Source organism: Telopea speciosissima, chromosome 7 (assembly GCF_018873765.1).
Source record: "Telopea speciosissima isolate NSW1024214 ecotype Mountain lineage chromosome 7, Tspe_v1, whole genome shotgun sequence".
Taxonomy (NCBI): Eukaryota; Viridiplantae; Streptophyta; class Magnoliopsida; order Proteales; family Proteaceae; genus Telopea; species Telopea speciosissima.
The window spans coordinates 16,689,711-16,697,173 of record NC_057922.1 but is presented as its reverse complement, the minus strand read 5'-3'; positions in this window follow the sequence as shown (position 1 = coordinate 16,697,173).

The following is a 7,463-nucleotide window of genomic DNA, read 5'->3' as shown; positions in this document are numbered from 1 at the left end:
ATACAACACTATATCGATTTAAGAAAAATATATATTAAATTCACACGAGAAAAACAGGGGGGAAAAAAGAAAGAGGGAAACTTTGGATCTTTCAATGTCACAGTTCTCAAGAAATTCGAATCAGATATAGTCAATAATCTACTGAAAGTTTCAGTGAAGACTCGAAGAAGAATTGAAAACAAAACTTACAGAAAACTTCTATTTTTTGGATCTTTCGTTTTGAGAAGGTTTACAGAGTATTCTGTTCAGGTAGCCAAGGCGGAGGAATGTGTTTGTTTATAAACTGAGTAGACAAGCAGGCGCACGTTAGGATAGTACGCGGCCCCTCTTGGTGACTTGGTGTCGGTAGCACGAGGCCTATACGCCAGCCACGTAGAATGATTCGCTGATGTGTCCTATATTCTCTGCCACGTCGGATTACCTAACCGACATGCCGTTCCAGTGCTCGCGCCCGAAATTGCGAGATTGACGTTTTTTGCATGACTGGAAATTCGATCTGTCGTGAAAGGCAATACGAGGTGAGGGAAGGATACACTGTTATAGGTCTCACGCAATACCGGTGGGCACACCTTTTAACAAAATGTGGAGGGTAATGATGACAAAGAAAGCCACAGATTAGCCAATCTTGACCGTTGACAGTTAAAATAAAGGGTTTTACAGCTTCTTTGTCACCAAAATTGGTGAAACCAATGCCCTTTCTTGTGACTTATGAGAGAGACTGGACCAATATTAGGGTTGCGTGTTATAACCTACTCCTCTTCTTTAATTCTTCCCATTGTTAGAATCATTTCAATCATTTTCAACTTTATCTAAGGGTGAGAAACAGATTTTTTTCAGGGAGAGGTTTCTTACATGGTTATGCTTTCAACCATTTGATGGGCATGAACGTGTACACTAGTACATGACTTCTCATTCTCATCCAACAATTGAAAGTACGATCATGCATCATGTATGATTATATACGAATCTTTTATTTTTTTAGTCCGTTTTTACTATTATTTGTTGATTAGGCGTCACTATTATGCTAGTGAAATATAACGTTTCATTATTTATCATTTGACAATACATAATACATAGTCCATGTGAAGTATAATACTTTACTATTTACAATTTGACAGTACACATATAGTTAGTCCATAATAGTATGTAAATTTTGATTGACAATTTTTTGTTCAAAGTAAGTAAAGACAAGTTACTCAAACTTTGACTCAAAATTTTAGTAAAACTATCAAAATGCATCAAATGGAGATGAATATAAAATACAAAATGACATCGTTTGTAATTTAGCTATTTTTTCTACTCATCTGATCCTCTATCACATGGAATAATTCATGTACAATAATGTGGCAACCGGCAAATAGTGAAACACTATGCTTCACTAAGTATGATGACAGGAACAAATACCTTTATTTGTTTTTATATTTGGATCTTCCAGAATCAATATGGTTTTTGTCATCAACCTACCCCAATCATCATTCAAGTTATAGCAATGTGGATTATTTACGATTCTAACCTTTTATTGAATAGTACCTTTTGATAAAAATGTTTTTGTATATATATATGGATTTTGATGTTTCAAGATGTGCTCAAGATTCGCAGGGGGAATTTTATAGGGCTTGCAAAAGCCAAGGGAGTAGAGATAAGAAAAAAGTAGTGGTTTAGATGGACAGATTGCAACTGATAGAATGACTTATGTACTCTATAGAGTTGAACCTAGTTGTTCACTCTCTCCAATTAACTAGGTTCAACTCTCCTGGCTTCATTGTTTACATTTAGGCAGCGTTTGTTATGTATTCTTTCAGTAACTTTTGCATTCTTAAACGATAAAAACAACTATTTTAAATAACAATTAACACCAATTAATGGTCAATCAAATTTAGTGTACGTAGAAGGTATATAATAGAGACAGTGATGTAAACACTGTTGGCACTACATGTTCTTTACGTGCTCTCTCTTTCCTGATACTCTGATAGTCTCTATCTTTCATAATCCCCTTTATATGAATTGTGATGCACGTAATCACTGCCTTTCTTGTGCATCCATTGGTTTGATGGAGAAGTTGTCAATATACATACGGGACAACGTATAGATCGATACCTCCCTCATGAAATAATTTTTTGTATTAAAAAGAAAAAAAAACTATAAGAGATGGCTTTGAAGAGTCCACATGAGCTCAACCAAGATGACATGTCACAACCAGATTGACATCAGCATAGATGCTTATAAAACCCCACTAAAGGGACCGAATTCAAACTTTTCTGTGCGATGGTGAATAAGATTGAGGATTTTTTTTTTTTTTGTCCCAAAATTTATTCTTTCCTTTTTATTTCCTTTTTTTTTTTCTTTTTTTTTTTTTGAAAGGGATTTCATAAGCAAAGAGAGTGAATGAGTGGACAATAAATTATTACATTAAACACTTTTTTTTTGGGGTGAAATATTAAACACTAATAAAAGGAGTTAATGAGTATCAAATAACATCACATTAATGGGTCATGAATGTGATGGTTAACCGTTCCCATGCTACATACATGACATCAGAGACAACATCATTTAATTAAATATTTTTTTAATTAAATATCAAATTAACTTAATTACCTTGGATCTATGCATAGTTGCATACATGAGCAAGCAAGGAAAGGAGAAATTAGGGACTCACTATACCTATAACCTATTCCATTTTTTAAACCATGCCTTTGATTAAAACTTAAGATATTGAGTCTTCACACTTCACAGATTCCAAGCTTTGGGCAGATCCATTGACTACCCTTTTTTGTTCTTTTTTTTTTATGGAAAGGATAATATATATTAAAGAAATCAATTAAATACAAGAGTCTACACAGCACGGCAAGTGGGGAACCGCAACAAAAAAACAAGGTACCAAAGGGAGCATCAGGGTTAGTCCTATAAGTAATATTAACAGAGCTATCAGCTAATCTGTAGACAGTAATCCAACACCTCAAGCGACCACGAAGAAAGGGATGGAGTTGGAAGAAGTCTTGGCAATATATTAATGCGTATGAATAATAATATCAATTAACTAATTAATTATAATATCAATTAATTAATTAAGGTCAGATTCCTTCATATTTCTACCCAAAAAAAAAAAATTCCCTCCAAATAAGTGGGGAAAATGTTTCTCCGTGTGGGAAGGCGGCACAATGGGGTGAAATGACCATCCCGACCAACTCCATGAAAGATAGAAATTCTGCCCTCGAGATGCCAACGCGTGATCTCATTGACTGTTGCACACATGTGGGCCTATGACTCCTACGCTCCCCACAAAGAAAGCTCTCCCTATAAAGAATGGAATATAATATATATATATATATATTTATTATTATTTTCTTAGTGAAGAAAATGAGCAATAGTTTTTAGTGCCAAACACGTACTTTGACGTACATCTAGATGACCGCCAGTTCTGAATCAGATTGGAGCACGTGGAACAGGCTATCCTCAAGGAACGAGTATTCCACAACTATTGCATCTATATATATATATATATCAATGGAAAGTATTAAAAACAAAAAAGGAAGGGAGAAGGGGTGTGTCATTACATTTCTGCCCTCCACCCCTATCCAACGGTTGAAAATCATGAGCAAGTACGTACACTGTTGTGCATAAAACCTTTCTCTAGAAGCACCAAAAGTGAAGGATCTCATTCATGTTCAAGTATATTGAACTGTTAGCACTTCAGCCATTAGATTGAAGCACAAGAATCGGGTATTTCTATCGAACAGCTGAAAGTATTGATAGTTCAAGATACACATTCGTACATAAATATTGATCACAAAAAAATTTTGGAAAAAGGTTTATACCACTCTAAGTGAAGAAAGAATCTCTTTACCCAAGATGATTTGATGCTATGATTGAAACTCATAGAATAGTGAATGCCATCGTTAACTTTTGCCCTATTATATAGGAAGGATCGAATATATATTATATAATATCTCTCAGTCCAATTGGAGGATCAGATCTCTTGGATTAAAAGATTCTCTCTTCACCATGGCAAAAAAATAATTTCAAAAAAGTTATAAGGTAAGTGATAAGAACTAGATCCATGTAAGTCACTGTATTTCATAAATTAGTAATCTCTTGGATTAAAAGATTCTCTCTTCACCATGACAAAAAAACAATTTCAAAAAAGAAATGACTTTTGGATTTTTTGGGTTCAATGCATAATTAGCAAAAGCGGGAACTATAATAAAACGGAGTTTTACGGTACGGGTTTTAAACACTAAAAAATTACAAACGGACGGTCAAATAAAACTATCAAAAAAAAAGAAAACGGTAAAAAATGAAAAACGGACGGTATAGATTTTAAACGTTTATATTTCAAAAAAAGGGAACAAAAAAAGCACCACTATTCTCATATAAATTGAGGAATTTTTCTTTGAAATACATGCTTCTATTTTCGGTATCCATGCATTGACTTTGAGTTGAAGGTGATATCATGAAAAATGTAGCCCTTCGAGTCATCTTTACGTCGGTGAAAGAATCAAGCCTATTAGAGTTCGGGAGAGAGAGATATGGTCAGTTAAGTCCAAGTCTTAAAAAATGCCAAAAAAACGTGAACGTGTTTTAAACGCGTTTAAAACGGGAATGCTTGTCGTTTGCCCTTTTTTACCGTATGTTTGGGAAGCATACGGCAAAACGTGTTTAAAACAGTAAAAAACGGGAACGTGTTTAAAACGGAGTTTTAAACGCGTTTTTGCTAACAGTGGTTCAATGTATTTCATAAATTAGTAATAAATATTGTATTATTAAAAAGTTATAAGGTAAGTGATAAGAAATAGATCCATGTAAGTCAAGCTTAATCTTGTGTTGTACCTTCAAACCTTAAAGTATTCCATTATTTGGAGAAACATAATAAATTTTCGACCATTACTCTGGAGTTTACAGTTGCAGCTAGCACTTCCCCTGCCTTCAGGGTCAAAGGAGGGCTATATAAAAAGAAGGGAAAGTAGTCTTCTGTACGGGAGTGTGGCCTACGCCAACCCTCCCATGTGTCTATCTCTCTCCTCCTTAAAACAAGGGGGCAAAGGTATCTTTTCACATGGGGAGGAGAGAGATAGATTCATGGGAGTGCTAACGTGAATCGTTATCCTCTCCTATAACTGCACGGTGCAGTACTGCATCGTGCGGTGCAGTAGAGGCCATGTGGCACAGCGGGCCCCACATGATGCACATGGCCTCTGCAGCCATCGCACGATGCAGTACTGCACCATGAAGTAACTGCACAGAATAAAAATTCGTGCTAACGTAGGCCACACTCCCAGACCGAAATCTTTTTCCCAAAAAAGAATTATAATTCCTTTAGTACAAGATATAAATGGTATGAGCATTAGGTCTAAAGGTGGACTTATCCTCAATTAATGCTTCAATGTTTCCCCTTTTGATGATATCTCCTTCATTTACTCATGGTTCCTTCCACCATTTCCGCTAGTCATCACTCACTCAAAAGTCAATAATATTTACATGGAAATGCAAATTTTAACTTGAGTCATTGTTTCTTTGTTGCATAATTAAAAGTAGGGCTGCAACAGGTCGGGTTGGCTGGGGACCAGACCTTAAAACCCCAGCCAACCCCCAGTCCCCTTAGCTAGGCCATGCTCGGTCTGGCCCTAATTCAGGGTCAGAAATCCAACCCTGACCCGCCCTCAGGGACAGGCCAGTCTGACCCTGATTGGCCCTGACCGTGGGGGTGGGGCAAGGGAGATGCATGGGTTGACTAGGCTGAGAAGAAGAAGAAAAAATAAGAACAAATTTCTTATTCGATTGGTGTTTTGACATCCAGAATCGAGGTGGCTCTAGAGGAACAAGAAGAAAGAAGGAGAAGAAAGAAGAATAAGAATAAGAAGAAAGAACAGGAAGAAGAAGGGATCTGGATCCTCTCCAACTGTTGGAGAAGATTTTTTCCAAGAAGAAGATAGGGTCGGGTTGGATTAGGCTGGGCCGGGCTCAGCCTAAGGCCTCAACCTTGTCCTGACCCGGCCCTGACTCAAGGCCAGAAATTCCCAACCCTGACCCATCCTCAATGCCAAGGTATCTCAATCCAGACCCTGTTCGGACTCAGGGCTGGCTCGGGCCTTCAGGGCCAAACTTGCGCCCCTAATTAAAAGGGTCAATGTTCTCTGTGAGGGAGTGTGGCCCTTGCATGCACGGGTCAATGAGAGTGCTTTGGCATCATGGGGGGTGGGGTAGTCATTTCACCCGCTCTCTGTGTCTAGGCGTGGGTGGTACTCTCCCCCCCTACAAAGAACTTTTCTCCTAATTAAAATTAGAAAAATAATGATCACGCTCTGCTGGTGTCATGCACTCTCTCTCTCTCTCATATGTGGGTCCTGTATATGAATCATGTGATATTTATCGAATATAACTAGGGATAGATTCTATTCCACACATGCAGCATGATTCCCAAGCCCTTACATTAATTGTAACATTCCGATATGGAGAAAGTTTTCCACTCTCGTAGTGGGTTCAACCATCATCTTAGGGTCCTAAAACATCCTCCCCTGCTAGACAAAATACCCTCCTTTGTTGTGCCATACCTTCTCCCTTTCACTATGGCTCAAGGAAACTCAGTCCTTCCAATATGACTGGAAATTAAAGTCAATGAAAAAAGGAACAGAGAATACTTTTTCCTTCATTTTCCATAAAGGATCTCTGAGCCGTTGGGACAGAGTACAGTAATATATCTCTCACAGGAAAACATGAAATGTCCTTGTTGCCCTCCCATGCATGATACCGTTTTAACCGCTTGCTCAGAGAACACTCTCCTAAAAATTTATTTAAATGATGTTAAGTCAATATATAGTTGGAAATCTTCCAACTAAAATATATACTTGGGAATCATAATTTTGTAGAAGGATTCTTATTAAAATAACAATAACATCACCGCCAACAACAACAATAACGCTTGTGTGTGTGTGTGTCGCACACAATAATAAAGTGGTGAGAGACTGAATCAGAGGTAAGGAATTTGTAATCCAGAAAAGGGAGATCGAGAGATGTTGCAGATATTGTAGGTAGGTTGGCCATCACCGTGATTAAAGAGTGCTCAGTCATCACTTCTCATGGTGATGACCGGGACCCTAATAAGTTAGAGTAAAACCTTTGCAATTTCGTACAGGGATTGAGATATCGGTATCAGAATAGTATTGGTATCTGTCGATGCTGATTCGGATCAGCCCGTATCGGTCGGTTTTTCCTTTATTTTCATTAAAAATCAGGCTTTTTTACAATTTTACCTTTGATCTGATATCGATTCCCGATCCTGGATCAGCCAACGATCGGGATCGGCCTCTGTCAATACCGATCCGATCCGGCCGATTCAATACTTAGACCTCATTCCATGATTCCGAATGCTTAGTCAATTAGAATTAATTACCCTTTTGAGGCCTTTCTTTTTTCCAGGTTCGGCTCCTTGTCTCACTGTCCACTTACAAGATAAGGGTGGCTGGTAA